We start from the raw sequence: 27,406 nt of genomic DNA, 5'->3' as shown, positions 1-27,406 counted from the left end.
ATATTGAAAGTGGACGATAAAGAAAGGGTGCACGGACGTAATTCGCTTTTCGCAACTTTTCGGATTGATGCGGAATGCCGAGGAGCGAATCCTGTACGTGAGGGAAACGATGATTGGCATTTATGGGCAAGCTACACCAACACAAGGGGAGGCAATGAATAGGATCTTTCCGTCAAGGCCAACATTTCTCGCCCATGCCGAGATCAGCCTGGTGGTGAGCTGCTCTCTCGAACCGCTGCAGTCCAAGTGCTGTCGGTAGCCCCGCGATGCTGTTTGGGCGGGGATTCCCGATTTTGACCCGGTAACACCGGAGGAACAAGGACATATTTGCAATTCAGGACAGCGAGTGCCTCGGCGGGGGGGAGAACTTGCGAATGGTGGTGTTCCCGTGGATCTGCTGCCGTCATCCTTCGAGGCTGCGTTGGCCATGGGTTTGCAAGGTGCTGCCTGAGGAATTCTGGTGAATCTTGTAGATGCCGGGGGAATGAATGACCCTGCCGCCGCCGCTGTCCCCGATCACCGGGAGAAACCTCTCTGCAGTCGACCTGACGTGCGGTGGCTCCGGCCCGTGCCATCTGATTGGTCGTCAGCGCGACCTACGCGGCTACGTAACAGATGGACAGAAAAGCACGGGGAAAGCACAGCGACTGCTGCAGAGTGATCTTCCGGTCTGGTTGGATATCTTGGAAGGAAGGTAGACGGTAAGGGAATAAAGGAACTTTGAATATCATCAAACTGATGGAAAGGATAGTCGGCAAATATGACCTCCACCGTTGGAGTATTAATGTGCTATCGCTTCTCGGCCTTTTGGCTTGGAATATGTGTAGTTTCTGTTCTTATCAGTTTAATCGCTGATATCTCCCGAAGGTGGGAGTGTTTGTATTAAATGGATTTTTGGAGCAGGGAGATGGCTTAAGGGCTTGCTCTGTCCTCTCCATGTATCAGCCTGGTATTGCAGTGTTTCCAGGAATGGTGCACCCAACGCTTACCCAAGTTCAAAAGCAGGTGAATGCAATGTGAATCTCTTGCCTTTGCTAGTTTGCCGTGTTGATGGCAGTCAGTGATTGTTGCATCTATTGTCTTTTCAGTTGCAGGAAACTATCGTCTTTTGTTACGGGTTTTCTGTCTTATGAACCTGCTCTGCAGTTACCTGATGAAGGTGCAGCACGCTGAAAGCCAGGACAGGGGTAACCCCAACGTGCTACAGGGAACATTCTGGAACCAGGGGCCTGCCAGGAAGGTAACTTGCCAATTTGAATGAATGGATTTGCCCTTGTCTGCCGTTTTGGGCTTCTGCGGTCGTTCTTGGAACGTATCCCACCGATGGTACGGCGGTGGCGGGGGGTGGGGTGACTGCTGTAATTTCAAAGAACCCCGTTGGGCTGAAACCTGGTGTTGTGGGATTTTTAACACAGTCAAATCAGGTTGTGGGATCCCATGACTCAGCCAATGTCAAATGGCTATCAGATCAGCCCCCACAGCCCCTTCCCAACCCCCCCGCCTCCCCCCCCACCCCCGAGGCAACAAATTTATCCTAATATTTTCTTGAACAAGAAAGAAATGTCTTTAGTCTGTTTCCTGAATAGAGTGAAACCCCCATCTCTGTTTGTTTCTTCGCAAACTACTGTACGGAAGCGACCTGCTTTAGTAGCTACGTCTGTACGTAAAGATTATTCACGCAGACGATCGCCCAAGGCTGGAACTGGCTTCAGCTCCCTGGTGCCACCAGGCAGCCGTACTAACCACTGATCCACTGTGCCACCCGTACGATTTGGAACGATTTGTCATCATTTGCGGTGCAAGTAGCGAAACAGTTGTCAGTTTGTCAACTGGGTCGGATTATAATGTTGTCAGCGATCTGCAGCAATGTGAACGGAGATGTCGAATCGAGCTGCTGGTGGTGATGAGGCGCGCTTGCAGCGTGACATGTTTACACGGGGAGATCAGCTCCCTCCCCATTCTCCACAGAGAGTCGGATACAAGTAGAGAGGATATTGAAAGTGGACGATAAAGAAAGGGTGCACGGACGTAATTCGCTTTTCGCAACTTTTCGGATTGATGCGGAATGCCGAGGAGCGAATCCTGTACGTGAGGGAAACGATGATTGGCATTTATGGGCAAGCTACACCAACACAAGGGGAGGCAATGAATAGGATCTTTCCGTCAAGGCCAACATTTCTCGCCCATGCCGAGATCAGCCTGGTGGTGAGCTGCTCTCTCGAACCGCTGCAGTCCAAGTGCTGTCGGTAGCCCCGCGATGCTGTTTGGGCGGGGATTCCCGATTTTGACCCGGTAACACCGGAGGAACAAGGACATATTTGCAATTCAGGACAGCGAGTGCCTCGGCGGGGGGAGAACTTGCGAATGGTGGTGTTCCCGTGGATCTGCTGCCGTCATCCTTCGAGGCTGCGTTGGCCATGGGTTTGCAAGGTGCTGCCTGAGGAATTCTGGTGAATCTTGTAGATGCCGGGGGAATGAATGACCCTGCCGCCGCCGCTGTCCCCGATCACCGGGAGAAACCTCTCTGCAGTCGACCTGACGTGCGGTGGCTCCGGCCCGTGCCATCTGATTGGTCGTCAGCGCGACCTACGCGGCTACGTAACAGATGGACAGAAAAGCACGGGGAAAGCACAGCGACTGCTGCAGAGTGATCTTCCGGTCTGGTTGGATATCTTGGAAGGAAGGTAGACGGTAAGGGAATAAAGGAACTTTGAATATCATCAAACTGATGGAAAGGATAGTCGGCAAATATGACCTCCACCGTTGGAGTATTAATGTGCTATCGCTTCTCGGCCTTTTGGCTTGGAATATGTGTAGTTTCTGTTCTTATCAGTTTAATCGCTGATATCTCCCGAAGGTGGGAGTGTTTGTATTAAATGGATTTTTGGAGCAGGGAGATGGCTTAAGGGCTTGCTCTGTCCTCTCCATGTATCAGCCTGGTATTGCAGTGTTTCCAGGAATGGTGCACCCAACGCTTACCCAAGTTCAAAAGCAGGTGAATGCAATGTGAATCTCTTGCCTTTGCTAGTTTGCCGTGTTGATGGCAGTCAGTGATTGTTGCATCTATTGTCTTTTCAGTTGCAGGAAACTATCGTCTTTTGTTACGGGTTTTCTGTCTTATGAACCTGCTCTGCAGTTACCTGATGAAGGTGCAGCACGCTGAAAGCCAGGACAGGGGTAACCCCAACGTGCTACAGGGAACATTCTGGAACCAGGGGCCTGCCAGGAAGGTAACTTGCCAATTTGAATGAATGGATTTGCCCTTGTCTGCCGTTTTGGGCTTCTGCGGTCGTTCTTGGAACGTATCCCACCGATGGTACGGCGGTGGCGGGGGGTGGGGTGACTGCTGTAATTTCAAAGAACCCCGTTGGGCTGAAACCTGGTGTTGTGGGATTTTTAACACAGTCAAATCAGGTTGTGGGATCCCATGACTCAGCCAATGTCAAATGGCTATCAGATCAGCCCCCACAGCCCCTTCCCAACCCCCCCGCCTCCCCCCCCACCCCCGAGGCAACAAATTTATCCTAATATTTTCTTGAACAAGAAAGAAATGTCTTTAGTCTGTTTCCTGAATAGAGTGAAACCCCCATCTCTGTTTGTTTCTTCGCAAACTACTGTACGGAAGCGACCTGCTTTAGTAGCTACGTCTGTACGTAAAGATTATTCACGCAGACGATCGCCCAAGGCTGGAACTGGCTTCAGCTCCCTGGTGCCACCAGGCAGCCGTACTAACCACTGATCCACTGTGCCACCCGTACGATTTGGAACGATTTGTCATCATTTGCGGTGCAAGTAGCGAAACAGTTGTCAGTTTGTCAACTGGGTCGGATTATAATGTTGTCAGCGATCTGCAGCAATGTGAACGGAGATGTCGAATCGAGCTGCTGGTGGTGATGAGGCGCGCTTGCAGCGTGACATGTTTACACGGGGAGATCAGCTCCCTCCCCATTCTCCACAGAGAGTCGGATACAAGTAGAGAGGATATTGAAAGTGGACGATAAAGAAAGGGTGCACGGACGTAATTCGCTTTTCGCAACTTTTCGGATTGATGCGGAATGCCGAGGAGCGAATCCTGTACGTGAGGGAAACGATGATTGGCATTTATGGGCAAGCTACACCAACACAAGGGGAGGCAATGAATAGGATCTTTCCGTCAAGGCCAACATTTCTCGCCCATGCCGAGATCAGCCTGGTGGTGAGCTGCTCTCTCGAACCGCTGCAGTCCAAGTGCTGTCGGTAGCCCCGCGATGCTGTTTGGGCGGGGATTCCCGATTTTGACCCGGTAACACCGGAGGAACAAGGACATATTTGCAATTCAGGACAGCGAGTGCCTCGGCGGGGGGGAGAACTTGCGAATGGTGGTGTTCCCGTGGATCTGCTGCCGTCATCCTTCGAGGCTGCGTTGGCCATGGGTTTGCAAGGTGCTGCCTGAGGAATTCTGGTGAATCTTGTAGATGCCGGGGGAATGAATGACCCTGGGGAATGAATGACCCTGCCGCCGCCGCTGTCCCCGATCACCGGGAGAAACCTCTCTGCAGTCGACCTGACGTGCGGTGGCTCCGGCCCGTGCCATCTGATTGGTCGTCAGCGCGACCTACGCGGCTACGTAACAGATGGACAGAAAAGCACGGGGAAAGCACAGCGACTGCTGCAGAGTGATCTTCCGGTCTGGTTGGATATCTTGGAAGGAAGGTAGACGGTAAGGGAATAAAGGAACTTTGAATATCATCAAACTGATGGAAAGGATAGTCGGCAAATATGACCTCCACCGTTGGAGTATTAATGTGCTATCGCTTCTCGGCCTTTTGGCTTGGAATATGTGTAGTTTCTGTTCTTATCAGTTTAATCGCTGATATCTCCCGAAGGTGGGAGTGTTTGTATTAAATGGATTTTTGGAGCAGGGAGATGGCTTAAGGGCTTGCTCTGTCCTCTCCATGTATCAGCCTGGTATTGCAGTGTTTCCAGGAATGGTGCACCCAACGCTTACCCAAGTTCAAAAGCAGGTGAATGCAATGTGAATCTCTTGCCTTTGCTAGTTTGCCGTGTTGATGGCAGTCAGTGATTGTTGCATCTATTGTCTTTTCAGTTGCAGGAAACTATCGTCTTTTGTTACGGGTTTTCTGTCTTATGAACCTGCTCTGCAGTTACCTGATGAAGGTGCAGCACGCTGAAAGCCAGGACAGGGGTAACCCCAACGTGCTACAGGGAACATTCTGGAACCAGGGGCCTGCCAGGAAGGTAACTTGCCAATTTGAATGAATGGATTTGCCCTTGTCTGCCGTTTTGGGCTTCTGCGGTCGTTCTTGGAACGTATCCCACCGATGGTACGGCGGTGGCGGGGGGTGGGGTGACTGCTGTAATTTCAAAGAACCCCGTTGGGCTGAAACCTGGTGTTGTGGGATTTTTAACACAGTCAAATCAGGTTGTGGGATCCCATGACTCAGCCAATGTCAAATGGCTATCAGATCAGCCCCCACAGCCCCTTCCCAACCCCCCCGCCTCCCCCCCCACCCCGAGGCAACAAATTTATCCTAATATTTTCTTGAACAAGAAAGAAATGTCTTTAGTCTGTTTCCTGAATAGAGTGAAACCCCCATCTCTGTTTGTTTCTTCGCAAACTACTGTACGGAAGCGACCTGCTTTAGTAGCTACGTCTGTACGTAAAGATTATTCACGCAGACGATCGCCCAAGGCTGGAACTGGCTTCAGCTCCCTGGTGCCACCAGGCAGCCGTACTAACCACTGATCCACTGTGCCACCCGTACGATTTGGAACGATTTGTCATCATTTGCGGTGCAAGTAGCGAAACAGTTGTCAGTTTGTCAACTGGGTCGGATTATAATGTTGTCAGCGATCTGCAGCAATGTGAACGGAGATGTCGAATCGAGCTGCTGGTGGTGATGAGGCGCGCTTGCAGCGTGACATGTTTACACGGGGAGATCAGCTCCCTCCCCATTCTCCACAGAGAGTCGGATACAAGTAGAGAGGATATTGAAAGTGGACGATAAAGAAAGGGTGCACGGACGTAATTCGCTTTTCGCAACTTTTCGGATTGATGCGGAATGCCGAGGAGCGAATCCTGTACGTGAGGGAAACGATGATTGGCATTTATGGGCAAGCTACACCAACACAAGGGGAGGCAATGAATAGGATCTTTCCGTCAAGGCCAACATTTCTCGCCCATGCCGAGATCAGCCTGGTGGTGAGCTGCTCTCTCGAACCGCTGCAGTCCAAGTGCTGTCGGTAGCCCCGCGATGCTGTTTGGGCGGGGATTCCCGATTTTGACCCGGTAACACCGGAGGAACAAGGACATATTTGCAATTCAGGACAGCGAGTGCCTCGGCGGGGGGGAGAACTTGCGAATGGTGGTGTTCCCGTGGATCTGCTGCCGTCATCCTTCGAGGCTGCGTTGGCCATGGGTTTGCAAGGTGCTGCCTGAGGAATTCTGGTGAATCTTGTAGATGCCGGGGTATGATGCCGGGGGAATGAATGACCCTGCCGCCGCCGCTGTCCCCGATCACCGGGAGAAACCTCTCTGCAGTCGACCTGACGTGCGGTGGCTCCGGCCCGTGCCATCTGATTGGTCGTCAGCGCGACCTACGCGGCTACGTAACAGAAAAGCACGGGGAAAGCACAGCGACTGCTGCAGAGTGATCTTCCGGTCTGGTTGGATATCTTGGAAGGAAGGTAGACGGTAAGGGAATAAAGGAACTTTGAATATCATCAAACTGATGGAAAGGATAGTCGGCAAATATGACCTCCACCGTTGGAGTATTAATGTGCTATCGCTTCTCGGCCTTTTGGCTTGGAATATGTGTAGTTTCTGTTCTTATCAGTTTAATCGCTGATATCTCCCGAAGGTGGGAGTGTTTGTATTAAATGGATTTTTGGAGCAGGGAGATGGCTTAAGGGCTTGCTCTGTCCTCTCCATGTATCAGCCTGGTATTGCAGTGTTTCCAGGAATGGTGCACCCAACGCTTACCCAAGTTCAAAAGCAGGTGAATGCAATGTGAATCTCTTGCCTTTGCTAGTTTGCCGTGTTGATGGCAGTCAGTGATTGTTGCATCTATTGTCTTTTCAGTTGCAGGAAACTATCGTCTTTTGTTACGGGTTTTCTGTCTTATGAACCTGCTCTGCAGTTACCTGATGAAGGTGCAGCACGCTGAAAGCCAGGACAGGGGTAACCCCAACGTGCTACAGGGAACATTCTGGAACCAGGGGCCTGCCAGGAAGGTAACTTGCCAATTTGAATGAATGGATTTGCCCTTGTCTGCCGTTTTGGGCTTCTGCGGTCGTTCTTGGAACGTATCCCACCGATGGTACGGCGGTGGCGGGGGGTGGGGTGACTGCTGTAATTTCAAAGAACCCCGTTGGGCTGAAACCTGGTGTTGTGGGATTTTTAACACAGTCAAATCAGGTTGTGGGATCCCATGACTCAGCCAATGTCAAATGGCTATCAGATCAGCCCCCACAGCCCCTTCCCAACCCCCCCCCCCCCCCCCCGAGGCAACAAATTTATCCTAATATTTTCTTGAACAAGGAAGAAATGTCTTTAGTCTGTTTCCTGAATAGAGTGAAACCCCCATCTCTGTTTGTTTCTTCGCAAACTACTGTACGGAAGCGACCTGCTTTAGTAGCTACGTCTGTACGTAAAGATTATTCACGCAGACGATCGCCCAAGGCTGGAACTGGCTTCAGCTCCCTGGTGCCACCAGGCAGCCGTACTAACCACTGATCCACTGTGCCACCCGTACGATTTGGAACGATTTGTCATCATTTGCGGTGCAAGTAGCGAAACAGTTGTCAGTTTGTCAACTGGGTCGGATTATAATGTTGTCAGCGATCTGCAGCAATGTGAACGGAGATGTCGAATCGAGCTGCTGGTGGTGATGAGGCGCGCTTGCAGCGTGACATGTTTACACGGGGAGATCAGCTCCCTCCCCATTCTCCACAGAGAGTCGGATACAAGTAGAGAGGATATTGAAAGTGGACGATAAAGAAAGGGTGCACGGACGTAATTCGCTTTTCGCAACTTTTCGGATTGATGCGGAATGCCGAGGAGCGAATCCTGTACGTGAGGGAAACGATGATTGGCATTTATGGGCAAGCTACACCAACACAAGGGGAGGCAATGAATAGGATCTTTCCGTCAAGGCCAACATTTCTCGCCCATGCCGAGATCAGCCTGGTGGTGAGCTGCTCTCTCGAACCGCTGCAGTCCAAGTGCTGTCGGTAGCCCCGCGATGCTGTTTGGGCGGGGATTCCCGATTTTGACCCGGTAACACCGGAGGAACAAGGACATATTTGCAATTCAGGACAGCGAGTGCCTCGGCGGGGGGGAGAACTTGCGAATGGTGGTGTTCCCGTGGATCTGCTGCCGTCATCCTTCGAGGCTGCGTTGGCCATGGGTTTGCAAGGTGCTGCCTGAGGAATTCTGGTGAATCTTGTAGATGCCGGGGGAATGAATGACCCTGCCGCCGCCGCTGTCCCCGATCACCGGGAGAAACCTCTCTGCAGTCGACCTGACGTGCGGTGGCTCCGGCCCGTGCCATCTGATTGGTCGTCAGCGCGACCTACGCGGCTACGTAACAGATGGACAGAAAAGCACGGGGAAAGCACAGCGACTGCTGCAGAGTGATCTTCCGGTCTGGTTGGATATCTTGGAAGGAAGGTAGACGGTAAGGGAATAAAGGAACTTTGAATATCATCAAACTGATGGAAAGGATAGTCGGCAAATATGACCTCCACCGTTGGAGTATTAATGTGCTATCGCTTCTCGGCCTTTTGGCTTGGAATATGTGTAGTTTCTGTTCTTATCAGTTTAATCGCTGATATCTCCCGAAGGTGGGAGTGTTTGTATTAAATGGATTTTTGGAGCAGGGAGATGGCTTAAGGGCTTGCTCTGTCCTCTCCATGTATCAGCCTGGTATTGCAGTGTTTCCAGGAATGGTGCACCCAACGCTTACCCAAGTTCAAAAGCAGGTGAATGCAATGTGAATCTCTTGCCTTTGCTAGTTTGCCGTGTTGATGGCAGTCAGTGATTGTTGCATCTATTGTCTTTTCAGTTGCAGGAAACTATCGTCTTTTGTTACGGGTTTTCTGTCTTATGAACCTGCTCTGCAGTTACCTGATGAAGGTGCAGCACGCTGAAAGCCAGGACAGGGGTAACCCCAACGTGCTACAGGGAACATTCTGGAACCAGGGGCCTGCCAGGAAGGTAACTTGCCAATTTGAATGAATGGATTTGCCCTTGTCTGCCGTTTTGGGCTTCTGCGGTCGTTCTTGGAACGTATCCCACCGATGGTACGGCGGTGGCGGGGGGTGGGGTGACTGCTGTAATTTCAAAGAACCCCGTTGGGCTGAAACCTGGTGTTGTGGGATTTTTAACACAGTCAAATCAGGTTGTGGGATCCCATGACTCAGCCAATGTCAAATGGCTATCAGATCAGCCCCCACAGCCCCTTCCCAACCCCCCCGCCTCCCCCCCCACCCCGAGGCAACAAATTTATCCTAATATTTTCTTGAACAAGAAAGAAATGTCTTTAGTCTGTTTCCTGAATAGAGTGAAACCCCCATCTCTGTTTGTTTCTTCGCAAACTACTGTACGGAAGCGACCTGCTTTAGTAGCTACGTCTGTACGTAAAGATTATTCACGCAGACGATCGCCCAAGGCTGGAACTGGCTTCAGCTCCCTGGTGCCACCAGGCAGCCGTACTAACCACTGATCCACTGTGCCACCCGTACGATTTGGAACGATTTGTCATCATTTGCGGTGCAAGTAGCGAAACAGTTGTCAGTTTGTCAACTGGGTCGGATTATAATGTTGTCAGCGATCTGCAGCAATGTGAACGGAGATGTCGAATCGAGCTGCTGGTGGTGATGAGGCGCGCTTGCAGCGTGACATGTTTACACGGGGAGATCAGCTCCCTCCCCATTCTCCACAGAGAGTCGGATACAAGTAGAGAGGATATTGAAAGTGGACGATAAAGAAAGGGTGCACGGACGTAATTCGCTTTTCGCAACTTTTCGGATTGATGCGGAATGCCGAGGAGCGAATCCTGTACGTGAGGGAAACGATGATTGGCATTTATGGGCAAGCTACACCAACACAAGGGGAGGCAATGAATAGGATCTTTCCGTCAAGGCCAACATTTCTCGCCCATGCCGAGATCAGCCTGGTGGTGAGCTGCTCTCTCGAACCGCTGCAGTCCAAGTGCTGTCGGTAGCCCCGCGATGCTGTTTGGGCGGGGATTCCCGATTTTGACCCGGTAACACCGGAGGAACAAGGACATATTTGCAATTCAGGACAGCGAGTGCCTCGGCGGGGGGGAGAACTTGCGAATGGTGGTGTTCCCGTGGATCTGCTGCCGTCATCCTTCGAGGCTGCGTTGGCCATGGGTTTGCAAGGTGCTGCCTGAGGAATTCTGGTGAATCTTGTAGATGCCGGGGGAATGAATGACCCTGCCGCCGCCGCTGTCCCCGATCACCGGGAGAAACCTCTCTGCAGTCGACCTGACGTGCGGTGGCTCCGGCCCGTGCCATCTGATTGGTCGTCAGCGCGACCTACGCGGCTACGTAACAGATGGACAGAAAAGCACGGGGAAAGCACAGCGACTGCTGCAGAGTGATCTTCCGGTCTGGTTGGATATCTTGGAAGGAAGGTAGACGGTAAGGGAATAAAGGAACTTTGAATATCATCAAACTGATGGAAAGGATAGTCGGCAAATATGACCTCCACCGTTGGAGTATTAATGTGCTATCGCTTCTCGGCCTTTTGGCTTGGAATATGTGTAGTTTCTGTTCTTATCAGTTTAATCGCTGATATCTCCCGAAGGTGGGAGTGTTTGTATTAAATGGATTTTTGGAGCAGGGAGATGGCTTAAGGGCTTGCTCTGTCCTCTCCATGTATCAGCCTGGTATTGCAGTGTTTCCAGGAATGGTGCACCCAACGCTTACCCAAGTTCAAAAGCAGGTGAATGCAATGTGAATCTCTTGCCTTTGCTAGTTTGCCGTGTTGATGGCAGTCAGTGATTGTTGCATCTATTGTCTTTTCAGTTGCAGGAAACTATCGTCTTTTGTTACGGGTTTTCTGTCTTATGAACCTGCTCTGCAGTTACCTGATGAAGGTGCAGCACGCTGAAAGCCAGGACAGGGGTAACCCCAACGTGCTACAGGGAACATTCTGGAACCAGGGGCCTGCCAGGAAGGTAACTTGCCAATTTGAATGAATGGATTTGCCCTTGTCTGCCGTTTTGGGCTTCTGCGGTCGTTCTTGGAACGTATCCCACCGATGGTACGGCGGTGGCGGGGGGTGGGGTGACTGCTGTAATTTCAAAGAACCCCGTTGGGCTGAAACCTGGTGTTGTGGGATTTTTAACACAGTCAAATCAGGTTGTGGGATCCCATGACTCAGCCAATGTCAAATGGCTATCAGATCAGCCCCCACAGCCCCTTCCCAACCCCCCCGCCTCCCCCCCAACCCGAGGCAACAAATTTATCCTAATATTTTCTTGAACAAGAAAGAAATGTCTTTAGTCTGTTTCCTGAATAGAGTGAAACCCCCATCTCTGTTTGTTTCTTCGCAAACTACTGTACGGAAGCGACCTGCTTTAGTAGCTACGTCTGTACGTAAAGATTATTCACGCAGACGATCGCCCAAGGCTGGAACTGGCTTCAGCTCCCTGGTGCCACCAGGCAGCCGTACTAACCACTGATCCACTGTGCCACCCGTACGATTTGGAACGATTTGTCATCATTTGCGGTGCAAGTAGCGAAACAGTTGTCAGTTTGTCAACTGGGTCGGATTATAATGTTGTCAGCGATCTGCAGCAATGTGAACGGAGATGTCGAATCGAGCTGCTGGTGGTGATGAGGCGCGCTTGCAGCGTGACATGTTTACACGGGGAGATCAGCTCCCTCCCCATTCTCCACAGAGAGTCGGATACAAGTAGAGAGGATATTGAAAGTGGACGATAAAGAAAGGGTGCACGGACGTAATTCGCTTTTCGCAACTTTTCGGATTGATGCGGAATGCCGAGGAGCGAATCCTGTACGTGAGGGAAACGATGATTGGCATTTATGGGCAAGCTACACCAACACAAGGGGAGGCAATGAATAGGATCTTTCCGTCAAGGCCAACATTTCTCGCCCATGCCGAGATCAGCCTGGTGGTGAGCTGCTCTCTCGAACCGCTGCAGTCCAAGTGCTGTCGGTAGCCCCGCGATGCTGTTTGGGCGGGGATTCCCGATTTTGACCCGGTAACACCGGAGGAACAAGGACATATTTGCAATTCAGGACAGCGAGTGCCTCGGCGGGGGGGAGAACTTGCGAATGGTGGTGTTCCCGTGGATCTGCTGCCGTCATCCTTCGAGGCTGCGTTGGCCATGGGTTTGCAAGGTGCTGCCTGAGGAATTCTGGTGAATCTTGTAGATGCCGGGGGAATGAATGACCCTGCCGGGGGAATGAATGACCCTGCCGCCGCCGCTGTCCCCGATCACGGGAGAAACCTCTCTGCAGTCGACCTGACGTGCGGTGGCTCCGGCCCGTGCCATCTGATTGGTCGTCAGCGCGACCTACGCGGCTACGTAACAGAAAACCACGGGTAAAGCACAGCGACTGCTGCAGAGTGATCTTCCGGTCTGGTTGGATATCTTGGAAGGAAGGTAGACGGTAAGGGAATAAAGGAACTTTGAATATCATCAAACTGATGGAAAGGATAGTCGGCAAATATGACCTCCACCGTTGGAGTATTAATGTGCTATCGCTTCTCGGCCTTTTGGCTTGGAATATGTGTAGTTTCTGTTCTTATCAGTTTAATCGCTGATATCTCCCGAAGGTGGGAGTGTTTGTATTAAATGGATTTTTGGAGCAGGGAGATGGCTTAAGGGCTTGCTCTGTCCTCTCCATGTATCAGCCTGGTATTGCAGTGTTTCCAGGAATGGTGCACCCAACGCTTACCCAAGTTCAAAAGCAGGTGAATGCAATGTGAATCTCTTGCCTTTGCTAGTTTGCCGTGTTGATGGCAGTCAGTGATTGTTGCATCTATTGTCTTTTCAGTTGCAGGAAACTATCGTCTTTTGTTACGGGTTTTCTGTCTTATGAACCTGCTCTGCAGTTACCTGATGAAGGTGCAGCACGCTGAAAGCCAGGACAGGGGTAACCCCAACGTGCTACAGGGAACATTCTGGAACCAGGGGCCTGCCAGGAAGGTAACTTGCCAATTTGAATGAATGGATTTGCCCTTGTCTGCCGTTTTGGGCTTCTGCGGTCGTTCTTGGAACGTATCCCACCGATGGTACGGCGGTGGCGGGGGGTGGGGTGACTGCTGTAATTTCAAAGAACCCCGTTGGGCTGAAACCTGGTGTTGTGGGATTTTTAACACAGTCAAATCAGGTTGTGGGATCCCATGACTCAGCCAATGTCAAATGGCTATCAGATCAGCCCCCACAGCCCCTTCCCAACCCCCCCCCCCCGAGGCAACAAATTTATCCTAATATTTTCTTGAACAAGGAAGAAATGTCTTTAGTCTGTTTCCTGAATAGAGTGAAACCCCCATCTCTGTTTGTTTCTTCGCAAACTACTGTACGGAAGCGACCTGCTTTAGTAGCTACGTCTGTACGTAAAGATTATTCACGCAGACGATCGCCCAAGGCTGGAACTGGCTTCAGCTCCCTGGTGCCACCAGGCAGCCGTACTAACCACTGATCCACTGTGCCACCCGTACGATTTGGAACGATTTGTCATCATTTGCGGTGCAAGTAGCGAAACAGTTGTCAGTTTGTCAACTGGGTCGGATTATAATGTTGTCAGCGATCTGCAGCAATGTGAACGGAGATGTCGAATCGAGCTGCTGGTGGTGATGAGGCGCGCTTGCAGCGTGACATGTTTACACGGGGAGATCAGCTCCCTCCCCATTCTCCACAGAGAGTCGGATACAAGTAGAGAGGATATTGAAAGTGGACGATAAAGAAAGGGTGCACGGACGTAATTCGCTTTTCGCAACTTTTCGGATTGATGCGGAATGCCGAGGAGCGAATCCTGTACGTGAGGGAAACGATGATTGGCATTTATGGGCAAGCTACACCAACACAAGGGGAGGCAATGAATAGGATCTTTCCGTCAAGGCCAACATTTCTCGCCCATGCCGAGATCAGCCTGGTGGTGAGCTGCTCTCTCGAACCGCTGCAGTCCAAGTGCTGTCGGTAGCCGCGATGCTGTTTGGGCGGGGATTCCCGATTTTGACCCGGTAACACCGGAGGAACAAGGACATATTTGCAATTCAGGACAGCGAGTGCCTCGGCGGGGGGGAGAACTTGCGAATGGTGGTGTTCCCGTGGATCTGCTGCCGTCATCCTTCGAGGCTGCGTTGGCCATGGGTTTGCAAGGTGCTGCCTGAGGAATTCTGGTGAATCTTGTAGATGCCGGGGGACTGAATGACCCTGCCGCCGCCGCTGTCCCCGATCACCGGGAGAAACCTCTCTGCAGTCGACCTGACGTGCGGTGGCTCCGGCCCGTGCCATCTGATTGGTCGTCAGCGCGACCTACGCGGCTACGTAACAGATGGACAGAAAAGCACGGGGAAAGCACAGCGACTGCTGCAGAGTGATCTTCCGGTCTGGTTGGATATCTTGGAAGGAAGGTAGACGGTAAGGGAATAAAGGAACTTTGAATATCATCAAACTGATGGAAAGGATAGTCGGCAAATATGACCTCCACCGTTGGAGTATTAATGTGCTATCGCTTCTCGGCCTTTTGGCTTGGAATATGTGTAGTTTCTGTTCTTATCAGTTTAATCGCTGATATCTCCCGAAGGTGGGAGTGTTTGTATTAAATGGATTTTTGGAGCAGGGAGATGGCTTAAGGGCTTGCTCTGTCCTCTCCATGTATCAGCCTGGTATTGCAGTGTTTCCAGGAATGGTGCACCCAACGCTTACCCAAGTTCAAAAGCAGGTGAATGCAATGTGAATCTCTTGCTTTGCTAGTTTGCCGTGTTGATGGCAGTCAGTGATTGTTGCATCTATTGTCTTTTCAGTTGCAGGAAAACTATCGTCTTTTGTTACGGGTTTTCTGTCTTATGAACCTGCTCTGCAGTTACCTGATGAAGGTGCAGCACGCTGAAAGCCAGGACAGGGGTAACCCCAACGTGCTACAGGGAACATTCTGGAACCAGGGGCCTGCCAGGAAGGTAACTTGCCAATTTGAATGAATGGATTTGCCCTTGTCTGCCGTTTTGGGCTTCTGCGGTCGTTCTTGGAACGTATCCCACCGATGGTACGGCGGTGGCGGGGGGTGGGGTGACTGCTGTAATTTCAAAGAACCCCGTTGGGCTGAAACCTGGTGTTGTGGGATTTTTTAACACAGTCAAATCAGGTTGTGGGATCCCATGACTCAGCCAATGTCAAATGGCTATCAGATCAGCCCCACAGCCCCTTCCAACCCCCCCGCCTCCCCCCACCCCGAGGCAACAAATTTATCCTAATATTTTCTTGAACAAGAAAGAAATGTCTTTGGTCTGTTTCCTGAATAGAGTGAAACCCCCATCTCTGTTTGTTTCTTCGCAAACTACTGTACGGAAGCGACCTGCTTTAGTAGCTACGTCTGTACGTAAAGATTATTCACGCAGACGATCGCCCAAGGCTGGAACTGGCTTCAGCTCCCTGGTGCCACCAGGCAGCCGTACTAACCACTGATCCACTGTGCCACCCGTACGATTTGGAACGATTTGTCATCATTTGCGGTGCAAGTAGCGAAACAGTTGTAGTTTGTCAACTGGGTCGGATTATAATGTTGTCAGCGATCTGCAGCAATGTGAACGGAGATGTCGAATCGAGCTGCTGGTGGTGATGAGGCGCGCTTGCAGCGTGACATGTTTACACGGGGAGATCAGCTCCCTCCCATTCTCCACAGAGAGTCGGATACAAGTAGAGAGGATATTGAAAGTGGACGATAAAGAAAGGGTGCACGGACGTAATTCGCTTTTCGCAACTTTTCGGATTGATGCGGAATGCCGAGGAGCGAATCCTGTACGTGAGGGAAACGATGATTGGCATTTATGGGCAAGCTACACCAACACAAGGGGAGGCAATGAATAGGATCTTTCCGTCAAGGCCAACATTTCTCGCCCATGCCGAGATCAGCCTGGTGGTGAGCTGCTCTCTCGAACCGCTGCAGTCCAAGTGCTGTCGGTAGCCCGCGATGCTGTTTGGGCGGGGATTCCCGATTTTGAACCGGTAACACCGGAGGAACAAGGACATATTTGCAATTCAGGACAGCGAGTGCCTCGGCGGGGGGGGAGAACTTGCGAATGGTGGTGTTCCCGTGGATCTGCTGCCGTCATCCTTCGAGGCTGCGTTGGCCATGGGTTTACAAGGTGCTGCCTGAGGAATTCTGGTGAATCTTGTAGATGCCGGGGGAATGAATGACCCTGCCGCCGGACTTGTCCCCGATCACGGGAGAAACCTCTCTGCAGTCGACCTGACGTGCAGTGGCTCCGGCCCGTGCCATCTGATTGGTCGTCAGCGCGACCTACGCGGTACGTAACAGACAGAAACACGGGGAAAGCACAGCGACTGCTGCAGAGTGATCTTCCGGTCTGGTTGGATATCTTGGAAGGAAGGTAGACGGTAAGGGAATAAAGGAACTTTGAATATCATCAAACTGATGGAAAGGATAGTCGGCAATATGACCTCCACCGTTGGAGTATTAATGTGCTATCGCTTCTCGGCCTTTTGGCTTGGAATATGTGTAGTTTCTGTTCTTATCAGTTTAATCGCTGATATCTCCCGAAGGTGGGAGTGTTTGTATTAAATGGATTTTTGGAGCAGGGAGATGGCTTAAGGGCTTGCTCTGTCCTCTCCATGTATCAGCCTGGTATTGCAGTGTTTCCAGGAATGGTGCACCCAACGCTACCCAAGTTCAAAAGCAGGTGAATGCAATGTGAATCTCTTGCCTTTGCTAGTTTGCCGTGTTGATGGCAGTCAGTGATTGTTGCATCTATTGTCTTTTCAGTTGCAGGAAACTATCGTCTTTTGTTACGGGTTTTCTGTCTTATGAACCTGCTCTGCAGTTACCTGATGAAGGTGCAGCACGCTGAAAGCCAGGACAGGGGTAACCCCAACGTGCTACAGGGAACATTCTGGAACCAGGGGCCTGCCAGGAAGGTAACTTGCCAATTTGAATGAATGGATTTGCCTTGTCTGCCGTTTTGGGCTTCTGCGGTCGTTCTTGGAACGTATCCCACCGATGGTACGGCGGTGGCGGGGGGTGGGGTGACTGCTGTAATTTCAAAGAACCCGTTGGGCTGAAACCTGGTGTTGTGGGATTTTTAACACAGTCAAATCAGGTTGTGGGATCCATGACTCAGCCAATGTCAAATGGCTATCAGATCAGCCCCCACAGCCCCTTCCCAACCCCACCCCGAGGCAACAAATTTATCCTAATATTTTCTTGAACAAGAAGAAATGTCTTTAGTCTGTTTCCTGAATAGAGTGAAACCCCCATCTCTGTTTGTTTCTTCGCAAACTACTGTACGGAAGCGACCTGCTTTAGTAGCTACGTCTGTACGTAAAGATTATTCACGCAGACGATCGCCCAAGGCTGGAACTGGCTTCAGCTCCCTGGTGCCACCAGGCAGCCGTACTAACCACTGATCCACTGTGCCACCCGTACGATTTGGAACGATTTGTCATCATTTGCGGTGCAAGTAGCGAAACAGTTGTCAGTTTGTCAACTGGGTCGGATTATAATGTTGTCAGCGATCTGCAGCAATGTGAACGGAGATGTCGAATCGAGTGCTGGTGGTGATGAGGCGCGCTTGCAGCGTGACATGTTTACACGGGGAGATCAGCTCCCTCCCCATTCTCCACAGAGAGTCGGATACAAGTAGAGAGGATATTGAAAGTGGACGATAAAGAAAGGGTGCACGGACGTAATTCGCTTTTCGCAACTTTTCGGATTGATGCGGAATGCGAGGAGCGAATCCTGTACGTGAGGGAAACGATGATTGGCATTTATGGGCAAGCTACACCAACACAAGGGGAGGCAATGAATAGGATCTTTCCGTCAAGGCCAACATTTCTCGCCCATGCCGAGATCAGCCTGGTGGTGAGCTGCTCTCTCGAACCGCTGCAGTCCAAGTGCTGTCGGTAGCCCCGCGATGCTGTTTGGGCGGGGATTCCCGATTTTGACCCGGTAACACCGGAGGAACAAGGACATATTTGCAATTCAGGACAGCGAGTGCCTCGGCGGGGGGGAGAACTTGCGAATGGTGGTGTTCCCGTGGATCTGCTGCCGTCATCCTTCGAGGCTGCGTTGGCCATGGGTTTGCAAGGTGCTGCCTGAGGAATTCTGGTGAATCTTGTAGATGCCGGGGGAATGAATGACCCTGCCGCCGCCGCTGTCCCCGATCACCGGGAGAAACCTCTCTGCAGTCGACCTGACGTGCGGTGGCTCCGGCCCGTGCCATCTGATTGGTCGTCAGCGCGACCTACGCGGCTACGTAACAGATGGACAGAAAAGCACGGGGAAAGCACAGCGACTGCTGCAGAGTGATCTTCCGGTCTGGTTGGATATCTTGGAAGGAAGGTAGACGGTAAGGGAATAAAGGAACTTTGAATATCATCAAACTGATGGAAAGGATAGTCGGCAAATATGACCTCCACCGTTGGAGTATTAATGTGCTATCGCTTCTCGGCCTTTTGGCTTGGAATATGTGTAGTTTTGTTCTTATCAGTTTAATCGCTGATATCTCCCGAAGGTGGGAGTGTTTGTATTAAATGGATTTTTGGAGCAGGGAGATGGCTTAAGGGCTTGCTCTGTCCTCTCCATGTATCAGCCTGGTATTGCAGTGTTTCCAGGAATGGTGCACCAACGCTTACCCAAGTTCAAAAGCAGGTGAATGCAATGTGAATCTCTTGCCTTTGCTAGTTTGCCGTGTTGATGGCAGTCAGTGATTGTTGCATCTATTGTCTTTTCAGTTGCAGGAAACTATCGTCTTTTGTTACGGGTTTTCTGTCTTATGAACCTGCTCTGCAGTTACTGATGAAGGTGCAGCACGCTGAAAGCCAGGACAGGGGTAACCCCAACGTGCTACAGGGAACATTCTGGAACCAGGGGCCTGCCAGGAAGGTAACTTGCCAATTTGAATGAATGGATTTGCCCTTGTCTGCCGTTTTGGGCTTCTGCGCGGTCGTTCTTGGAACGTATCCCACCGATGGTACGGCGGTGGCGGGGGGTGGGGTGACTGCTGTAATTTCAAAGAACCCCGTTGGGCTGAAACCTGGTGTTGTGGGATTTTTAACACAGTCAAATCAGGTTGTGGGATCCCATGACTCAGCCAATGTCAAATGGCTATCAGATCAGCCCCCACAGCCCCTTCCCAACCCCCCCCCTCCCCCCCCACCCCCGAGGCAACAAATTTATCCTAATATTTTCTTGAACAAGGAAAGAAATGTCTTTGGTCTGTTTCCTGAATAGAGTGAAACCCCCATCTCTGTTTGTTTCTTCGCAAACTACTGTACGGAAGCGACCTGCTTTAGTAGCTACGTCTGTACGTAAAGATTATTCACGCAGACGATCGCCAAGGCTGGAACTGGCTTCAGCTCCCTGGTGGCACCAGGCAGCCGTACTAACCACTGATCCACTGTGCCACCCGTACGATTTGGAACGATTTGTCATCATTTGCGGTGCAAGTAGCGAAACAGTTGTCAGTTTGTCAACTGGGTCGGATTATAATGTTGTCAGCGATCTGCAGCAATGTGAACGGAGATGTCGAATCGAGCTGCTGGTGGTGATGAGGCGCGCTTGCAGCGTGACATGTTTACACGGGGAGATCAGCTCCCTCCCCATTCTCCACAGAGAGTCGGATACAAGTAGAGAGGATATTGAAAGTGGACGATAAAGAAAGGGTGCACGGACGTAATTCGCTTTTCGCAACTTTTCGGATTGATGCGGAATGCCGAGGAGCGAATCCTGTACGTGAGGGAAACGATGATTGGCATTTATGGGCAAGCTACACCAACACAAGGGGAGGCAATGAATAGGATCTTTCCGTCAAGGCCAACATTTCTCGCCCATGCCGAGATCAGCCTGGTGGTGAGCTGCTCTCTCGAACCGCTGCAGTCCAAGTGCTGTCGGTAGCCCCGCGATGCTGTTTGGGCGGGGATTCCGATTTTGACCCGGTAACACCGGAGGAACAAGGACATATTTGCAATTCAGGACAGCGAGTGCCTCGGCGGGGGGAGAACTTGCGAATGGTGGTGTTCCCGTGGATCTGCTGCCGTCATCCTTCGAGGCTGCGTTGGCCATGGGTTTGCAAGGTGCTGCCTGAGGAATTCTGGTGAATCTTGTAGATGCCGGGGGAATGAATGACCCTGCCATGACCCTGCCGCCGCGCTGTCCCCGATCACGGGAGAAACCTCTCTGCAGTCGACCTGACGTGCGGTGGCTCCGGCCCGTGCCATCTGATTGGTCGTCAGCGCGACCTACGCGGCTACGTAACCAGAAAAAGCACGGGGAAAGCACAGCGACTGCTGCAGAGTGATCTTCCGGTCTGGTTGGATATCTTGGAAGGAAGGTAGACGGTAAGGGAATAAAGGAACTTTGAATATCATCAAACTGATGGAAAGGATAGTCGGCAAATATGACCTCCACCGTTGGAGTATTAATGTGCTATCGCTTCTCGGCCTTTTGGCTTGGAATATGTGTAGTTTCTGTTCTTATCAGTTTAATCGCTGATATCTCCCGAAGGTGGGAGTGTTTGTATTAAATGGATTTTTGGAGCAGGGAGATGGCTTAAGGGCTTGCTCTGTCCTCTCCATGTATCAGCCTGGTATTGCAGTGTTTCCAGGAATGGTGCACCCAACGCTTACCCAAGTTCAAAAGCAGGTGAATGCAATGTGAATCTCTTGCCTTTGCTAGTTTGCCGTGTTGATGGCAGTCAGTGATTGTTGCATCTATTGTCTTTTCAGTTGCAGGAAACTATCGTCTTTTGTTACGGGTTTTCTGTCTTATGAACCTGCTCTGCAGTTACCTGATGAAGGTGCAGCACGCTGAAAGCCAGGACAGGGGTAACCCCAACGTGCTACAGGGAACATTCTGGAACCAGGGGCCGCCAGGAAGGTAACTTGCCAATTTGAATGAATGGATTTGCCCTTGTCTGCCGTTTTGGGCTTCTGCGGTCGTTCTTGGAACGTATCCCACCGATGGTACGGCGGTGGCGGGGGGTGGGGTGACTGCTGTAATTTCAAAGAACCCCGTTGGGCTGAAACCTGGTGTTGTGGGATTTTTAACACAGTCAAATCAGGTTGTGGGATCCCATGACTCAGCCAATGTCAAATGGCTATCAGATCAGCCCCCACAGCCCCTTCCCAACCCCCCCCCCCGAGGCAACAAATTTATCCTAATATTTTCTTGAACAAGGAAAGAAATGTCTTTAGTCTGTTTCCTGAATAGAGTGAAACCCCCATCTCTGTTTGTTTCTTCGCAAACTACTGTACGGAAGCGACCTGCTTTAGTAGCTACGTCTGTACGTAAAGATTATTCACGCAGACGATCGCCCAAGGCTGGAACTGGCTTCAGCTCCCTGGTGCCACCAGGCAGCCGTACTAACCACTGATCCACTGTGCCACCCGTACGATTTGGAACGATTTGTCATCATTTGCGGTGCAAGTAGCGAAACAGTTGTCAGTTTGTCAACTGGGTCGGATTATAATGTTGTCAGCGATCTGCAGCAATGTGAACGGAGATGTCGAATCGAGCTGCTGGTGGTGATGAGGCGCGCTTGCAGCGTGACATGTTTACACGGGGAGATCAGCTCCCTCCCCATTCTCCACAGAGAGTCGGATACAAGTAGAGAGGATATTGAAAGTGGACGATAAAGAAAGGGTGCACGGACGTAATTCGCTTTTCGCAACTTTTCGGATTGATGCGGAATGCCGAGGAGCGAATCCTGTACGTGAGGGAAACGATGATTGGCATTTATGGGCAAGCTACACCAACACAAGGGGAGGCAATGAATAGGATCTTTCCGTCAAGGCCAACATTTCTCGCCCATGCCGAGATCAGCCTGGTGGTGAGCTGCTCTCTCGAACCGCTGCAGTCCAAGTGCTGTCGGTAGCCCCGCGATGCTGTTTGGGCGGGGATTCCCGATTTTGACCCGGTAACACCGGAGGAACAAGGACATATTTGCAATTCAGGACAGCGAGTGCCTCGGCGGGGGGAGAACTTGCGAATGGTGGTGTTCCCGTGGATCTGCTGCCGTCATCCTTCGAGGCTGCGTTGGCCATGGGTTTGCAAGGTGCTGCCTGAGGAATTCTGGTGAATCTTGTAGATGCCGGGGGAATGAATGACCCTGCCCCGCGCCGCTGTCCCCGATCACCGGGAGAAACCTCTCTGCAGTCGACCTGACGTGCGGTGGCTCCGGCCCGTGCCATCTGATTGGTCGTCAGCGCGACCTACGCGGCTACGTAACAGATGGACAGAAAAGCACGGGGAAAGCACAGCGACTGCTGCAGAGTGATCTTCCGGTCTGGTTGGATATCTTGGAAGGAAGGTAGACGGTAAGGGAATAAAGGAACTTTGAATATCATCAAACTGATGGAAAGGATAGTCGGCAAATATGACCTCCACCGTTGGAGTATTAATGTGCTATCGCTTCTCGGCCTTTTGGCTTGGAATATGTGTAGTTTCTGTTCTTATCAGTTTAATCGCTGATATCTCCCGAAGGTGGGAGTGTTTGTATTAAATGGATTTTTGGAGCAGGGAGATGGCTTAAGGGCTTGCTCTGTCCTCTCCATGTATCAGCCTGGTATTGCAGTGTTTCCAGGAATGGTGCACCCAACGCTTACCCAAGTTCAAAAGCAGGTGAATGCAATGTGAATCTCTTGCCTTTGCTAGTTTGCCGTGTTGATGGCAGTCAGTGATTGTTGCATCTATTGTCTTTTCAGTTGCAGGAAACTATCGTCTTTTGTTACGGGTTTTCTGTCTTATGAACCTGCTCTGCAGTTACCTGATGAAGGTGCAGCACGCTGAAAGCCAGGACAGGGGTAACCCCAACGTGCTACAGGGAACATTCTGGAACCAGGGGCCTGCCAGGAAGGTAACTTGCCAATTTGAATGAATGGATTTGCCCTTGTCTGCCGTTTTGGGCTTCTGCGGTCGTTCTTGGAACGTATCCCACCGATGGTACGGCGGTGGCGGGGGGTGGGGTGACTGCTGTAATTTCAAAGAACCCCGTTGGGCTGAAACCTGGTGTTGTGGGATTTTTAACACAGTCAAATCAGGTTGTGGGATCCCATGACTCAGCCAATGTCAAATGGCTATCAGATCAGCCCCCACAGCCCCTTCCCAACCCCCCCCCCCCCGAGGCAACAAATTTATCCTAATATTTTCTTGAACAAGGAAGAAATGTCTTTAGTCTGTTTCCTGAATAGAGTGAAACCCCCATCTCTGTTTGTTTCTTCGCAAACTACTGTACGGAAGCGACCTGCTTTAGTAGCTACGTCTGTACGTAAAGATTATTCACGCAGACGATCGCCCAAGGCTGGAACTGGCTTCAGCTCCCTGGTGCCACCAGGCAGCCGTACTAACCACTGATCCACTGTGCCACCCGTACGATTTGGAACGATTTGTCATCATTTGCGGTGCAAGTAGCGAAACAGTTGTCAGTTTGTCAACTGGGTCGGATTATAATGTTGTCAGCGATCTGCAGCAATGTGAACGGAGATGTCGAATCGAGCTGCTGGTGGTGATGAGGCGCGCTTGCAGCGTGACATGTTTACACGGGGAGATCAGCTCCCTCCCCATTCTCCACAGAGAGTCGGATACAAGTAGAGAGGATATTGAAAGTGGACGATAAAGAAAGGGTGCACGGACGTAATTCGCTTTTCGCAACTTTTCGGATTGATGCGGAATGCCGAGGAGCGAATCCTGTACGTGAGAGGAAACGATGATTGGCATTTATGGGCAAGCTACACCAACACAAGGGGAGGCAATGAATAGGATCTTTCCGTCAAGGCCAACATTTCTCGCCCATGCCGAGATCAGCCTGGTGGTGAGCTGCTCTCTCGAACCGCTGCAGTCCAAGTGCTGTCGGTAGCCCGCGATGCTGTTTGGGCGGGGATTCCGATTTTGACCCGGTAACACCGGAGGAACAAGGACATATTTGCAATTCAGGACAGCGAGTGCCTCGGCGGGGGGAGAACTTGCGAATGGTGGTGTTCCCGTGGATCTGCTGCCGTCATCCTTCGAGGCTGCGTTGGCCATGGGTTTGCAAGGTGCTGCCTGAGGAATTCTGGTGAATCTTGTAGATGCCGGGGGAATGAATGACCCTGCCGCCGCCGCATGTCCCCGATCACCGGGAGAAACCTCTCTGCAGTCGACCTGACGTGCGGTGGCTCCGGCCCGTGCCATCTGATTGGTCGTCAGCGCGACCTACGCGGCTACGTAACAGATGGACAAAAGCACGGGGAAAGCACAGCGACTGCTGCAGAGTGATCTTCCGGTCTGGTTGGATATCTTGGAAGGAAGGTAGACGGTAAGGGAATAAAGGAACTTTGAATATCATCAAACTGATGGAAAGGATAGTCGGCAAATATGACCTCCACCGTTGGAGTATTAATGTGCTATCGCTTCTCGGCCTTTTGGCTTGGAATATGTGTAGTTTCTGTTCTTATCAGTTTAATCGCTGATATCTCCCGAAGGTGGGAGTGTTTGTATTAAATGGATTTTTGGAGCAGGGAGATGGCTTAAGGGCTTGCTCTGTCCTCTCCATGTATCAGCCTGGTATTGCAGTGTTTCCAGGAATGGTGCACCCAACGCTTACCCAAGTTCAAAAGCAGGTGAATGCAATGTGAATCTCTTGCCTTTGCTAGTTTGCCGTGTTGATGGCAGTCAGTGATTGTTGCATCTATTGTCTTTTCAGTTGCAGGAAACTATCGTCTTTTGTTACGGGTTTTCTGTCTTATGAACCTGCTCTGCAGTTACCTGATGATGAAGGTGCAGCACGCTGAAGCCAGGACAGGGGTAACCCCAACGTGCTACAGGGAACATTCTGGAACCAGGGGCCTGCCAGGAAGGTAACTTGCCAATTTGAATGAATGGATTTGCCCTTGTCTGCCGTTTTGGGCTTCTGCGGTCGTTCTTGGAACGTATCCCACCGATGGTACGGCGGTGGCGGGGGGTGGGGTGACTGCTGTAATTTCAAAGAACCCGTTGGGCTGAAACCTGGTGTTGTGGGATTTTTAACACAGTCAAATCAGGTTGTGGGATCCCATGACTCAGCCATGTCAAATGGCTATCAGATCAGCCCCACAGCCCCTTCCCAACCCCCCCCCCCGAGGCAACAAATTTATCCTAATATTTTCTTGAACAAGGAAGAAATGTCTTTAGTCTGTTTCCTGAATAGAGTGAAACCCCATCTCTGTTTGTTTCTTCGCAAACTACTGTACGGAAGCGACCTGCTTTAGTAGCTACGTCTGTACGTAAAGATTATTCACGCAGACGATCGCCCAAGGCTGGAACTGGCTTCAGCTCCCTGGTGCCACCAGGCAGCCGTACTAACCACTGATCCACTGTGCCACCCGTACGATTTGGAACGATTTGTCATCATTTGCGGTGCAAGTAGCGAAACAGTTGTCAGTTTGTCAACTGGGTCGGATTATAATGTTGTCAGCGATCTGCAGCAATGTGAACGGAGATGTCGAATCGAGCTGCTGGTGGTGATGAGGCGCGCTTGCAGCGTGACATGTTTACACGGGGAGATCAGCTCCCTCCCCATTCTCCACAGAGAGTCGGATACAAGTAGAGAGGATATTGAAAGTGGACGATAAAGAAAGGGTGCACGGACGTAATTCGCTTTTCGCAACTTTTCGGATTGATGCGGAATGCCGAGGAGCGAATCCTGTACGTGAGGGAAACGATGATTGGCATTTATGGGCAAGCTACACCAACACAAGGGGAGGCAATGAATAGGATCTTTCCGTCAAGGCCAACATTTCTCGCCCATGCCGAGATCAGCCTGGTGGTGAGCTGCTCTCTCGAACCGCTGCAGTCCAAGTGCTGTCGGTAGCCCCGCGATGCTGTTTGGGCGGGGATTCCCGATTTTGACCGGTAACACCGGAGGAACAAGGACATATTTGCAATTCAGGACAGCGAGTGCCTCGGCGGGGGGGGAGAACTTGCGAATGGTGGTGTTCCCGTGGATCTGCTGCCGTCATCCTTCGAGGCTGCGTTGGCCATGGGTTTGCAAGGTGCTGCCTGAGGAATTCTGGTGAATCTTGTAGATGCCGGGGGAATGAATGACCCTGCCGCCGCCGCTGTCCGATCACCGGGAGAAACCTCTCTGCAGTCGACCTGACGTGCGGTGGCTCCGGCCCGTGCCATCTGATTGGTCGTCAGCGCGACCTACGCGGCTACGTAACAGATGGACAGAAAAGCACGGGGAAAGCACAGCGACTGCTGCAGAGTGATCTTCCGGTCTGGTTGGATATCTTGGAAGGAAGGTAGACGGTAAGGGAATAAAGGAAATTTGAATATCATCAAACTGATGGAAAGGATAGTCGGCAAATATGACCTCCACGTTGGAGTATTAATGTGCTATCGCTTCTCGGCCTTTTGCTGGAATATGTGTAGTTTCTGTTCTTATCAGTTTAATCGCAGATATCTCCCGAAGGTGGGAGTGTTTGTTTTAAATGGATTTTTGGAGCAGGGAGATGGCTTAAGGGCTTGCTCTGTCCTCTCCATGTATCAGCCTGGTATTGCAGTGTTTCCAGGAATGGTGCACCCAACGCTTACAAGTTCAAAAGCAGGTGAAATGCAATGTGAATCTCTTGCCTTTGCTAGTTTGCCGTGTTGATGGCAGTCAGTGATTGTTGCATCTATTGTCTTTTCAGTTGCAGGAAACTATCGTCTTTTGTTACGGGTTTTCTGTCTTATGAACCTGCTCTGCAGTTACTGATGAAGGTGCAGCACGCTGAAAGCCAGGACAGGGGTAACCCAACGTGCTACAGGGGAACAATCTGGAACCAGGGGCCTGCCAGGAAGGTTAACTTGCCAATTTGAATGAATGGATTTGCCCTTGTCTGCGTTTTGGGCTTCTGCGGTCGTTCTTGGAACGTATCCACCGATGGTACGGCGGTGGTGGCGGGGGGTGGGGTGACTGCTGTAATTTCAAGAACCCGTTGGGCTGAACTGGTGTTGTGGGATTTTTTAACACAGTCAAATCAGGTTGTGGGATCCCATGACTCAGCAATGTCAAATGGCTATAGATCAGCCCACAGCCTTCCAACCCCCGCCTCCCCCCCACCCGAGGCAACAAATTTATCCTAATATTTCTTGAACAAGGAAGAATGTCTTTAGTCTGTTTCTGAATAGAGTGAAACCCCCATCTCTGTTTGTTCTTCGCAAACTA

At 51.2% G+C, this 27,406-nt stretch overlaps 14 non-coding genes across 14 annotated transcripts; all 14 read left to right on the top strand.

Moving 5' to 3' along the window:
- Nucleotides 1–791: 791 nt before the first annotated feature.
- LOC132812415 (U2 spliceosomal RNA) lies at nt 792–983 on the top strand. The gene has a single exon (XR_009643630.1). It is a non-coding gene; the product is annotated as a U2 spliceosomal RNA (small nuclear RNA).
- A 1,798-nt stretch (nt 984–2,781) lies between these two features.
- Nucleotides 2,782–2,973, top strand: LOC132812413 (U2 spliceosomal RNA). The gene has a single exon (XR_009643629.1). It is a non-coding gene; the product is annotated as a U2 spliceosomal RNA (small nuclear RNA).
- A 1,816-nt stretch (nt 2,974–4,789) lies between these two features.
- On the top strand, nt 4,790–4,981 carry LOC132812412 (U2 spliceosomal RNA). The gene has a single exon (XR_009643628.1). It is a non-coding gene; the product is annotated as a U2 spliceosomal RNA (small nuclear RNA).
- A 1,803-nt stretch (nt 4,982–6,784) lies between these two features.
- LOC132812411 (U2 spliceosomal RNA) lies at nt 6,785–6,976 on the top strand. The gene has a single exon (XR_009643627.1). It is a non-coding gene; the product is annotated as a U2 spliceosomal RNA (small nuclear RNA).
- A 1,792-nt stretch (nt 6,977–8,768) lies between these two features.
- LOC132812410 (U2 spliceosomal RNA) lies at nt 8,769–8,960 on the top strand. Its single transcript, XR_009643626.1, has one exon. It is a non-coding gene; the product is annotated as a U2 spliceosomal RNA (small nuclear RNA).
- Nucleotides 8,961–10,758: 1,798 nt separating this feature from the next.
- Nucleotides 10,759–10,950, top strand: LOC132812409 (U2 spliceosomal RNA). Its single transcript, XR_009643625.1, has one exon. It is a non-coding gene; the product is annotated as a U2 spliceosomal RNA (small nuclear RNA).
- Nucleotides 10,951–12,759: 1,809 nt separating this feature from the next.
- On the top strand, nt 12,760–12,951 carry LOC132812408 (U2 spliceosomal RNA). Its single transcript, XR_009643624.1, has one exon. It is a non-coding gene; the product is annotated as a U2 spliceosomal RNA (small nuclear RNA).
- A 1,784-nt stretch (nt 12,952–14,735) lies between these two features.
- LOC132812440 (U2 spliceosomal RNA) lies at nt 14,736–14,927 on the top strand. Its single transcript, XR_009643653.1, has one exon. It is a non-coding gene; the product is annotated as a U2 spliceosomal RNA (small nuclear RNA).
- A 1,784-nt stretch (nt 14,928–16,711) lies between these two features.
- On the top strand, nt 16,712–16,903 carry LOC132812439 (U2 spliceosomal RNA). Its single transcript, XR_009643652.1, has one exon. It is a non-coding gene; the product is annotated as a U2 spliceosomal RNA (small nuclear RNA).
- A 1,776-nt stretch (nt 16,904–18,679) lies between these two features.
- On the top strand, nt 18,680–18,870 carry LOC132812435 (U2 spliceosomal RNA). Its single transcript, XR_009643650.1, has one exon. It is a non-coding gene; the product is annotated as a U2 spliceosomal RNA (small nuclear RNA).
- Nucleotides 18,871–20,669: 1,799 nt separating this feature from the next.
- Nucleotides 20,670–20,861, top strand: LOC132812430 (U2 spliceosomal RNA). The gene has a single exon (XR_009643645.1). It is a non-coding gene; the product is annotated as a U2 spliceosomal RNA (small nuclear RNA).
- A 1,785-nt stretch (nt 20,862–22,646) lies between these two features.
- Nucleotides 22,647–22,838, top strand: LOC132812419 (U2 spliceosomal RNA). The gene has a single exon (XR_009643634.1). It is a non-coding gene; the product is annotated as a U2 spliceosomal RNA (small nuclear RNA).
- A 1,784-nt stretch (nt 22,839–24,622) lies between these two features.
- LOC132812407 (U2 spliceosomal RNA) lies at nt 24,623–24,814 on the top strand. The gene has a single exon (XR_009643623.1). It is a non-coding gene; the product is annotated as a U2 spliceosomal RNA (small nuclear RNA).
- Nucleotides 24,815–26,594: 1,780 nt separating this feature from the next.
- LOC132812436 (U2 spliceosomal RNA) lies at nt 26,595–26,784 on the top strand. Its single transcript, XR_009643651.1, has one exon. It is a non-coding gene; the product is annotated as a U2 spliceosomal RNA (small nuclear RNA).
- The last annotated feature ends 622 nt before the right edge of the window (nt 26,785–27,406 follow it).

Source organism: Hemiscyllium ocellatum, unplaced genomic scaffold, assembly GCF_020745735.1.
Source record: "Hemiscyllium ocellatum isolate sHemOce1 unplaced genomic scaffold, sHemOce1.pat.X.cur. scaffold_2703_pat_ctg1, whole genome shotgun sequence".
In the NCBI taxonomy this organism is placed as follows: domain Eukaryota; kingdom Metazoa; phylum Chordata; class Chondrichthyes; order Orectolobiformes; family Hemiscylliidae; genus Hemiscyllium; species Hemiscyllium ocellatum.
The sequence above is the reverse complement of the archived record's forward strand: the minus strand, read 5'-3'. Positions and strand labels throughout refer to the sequence as shown.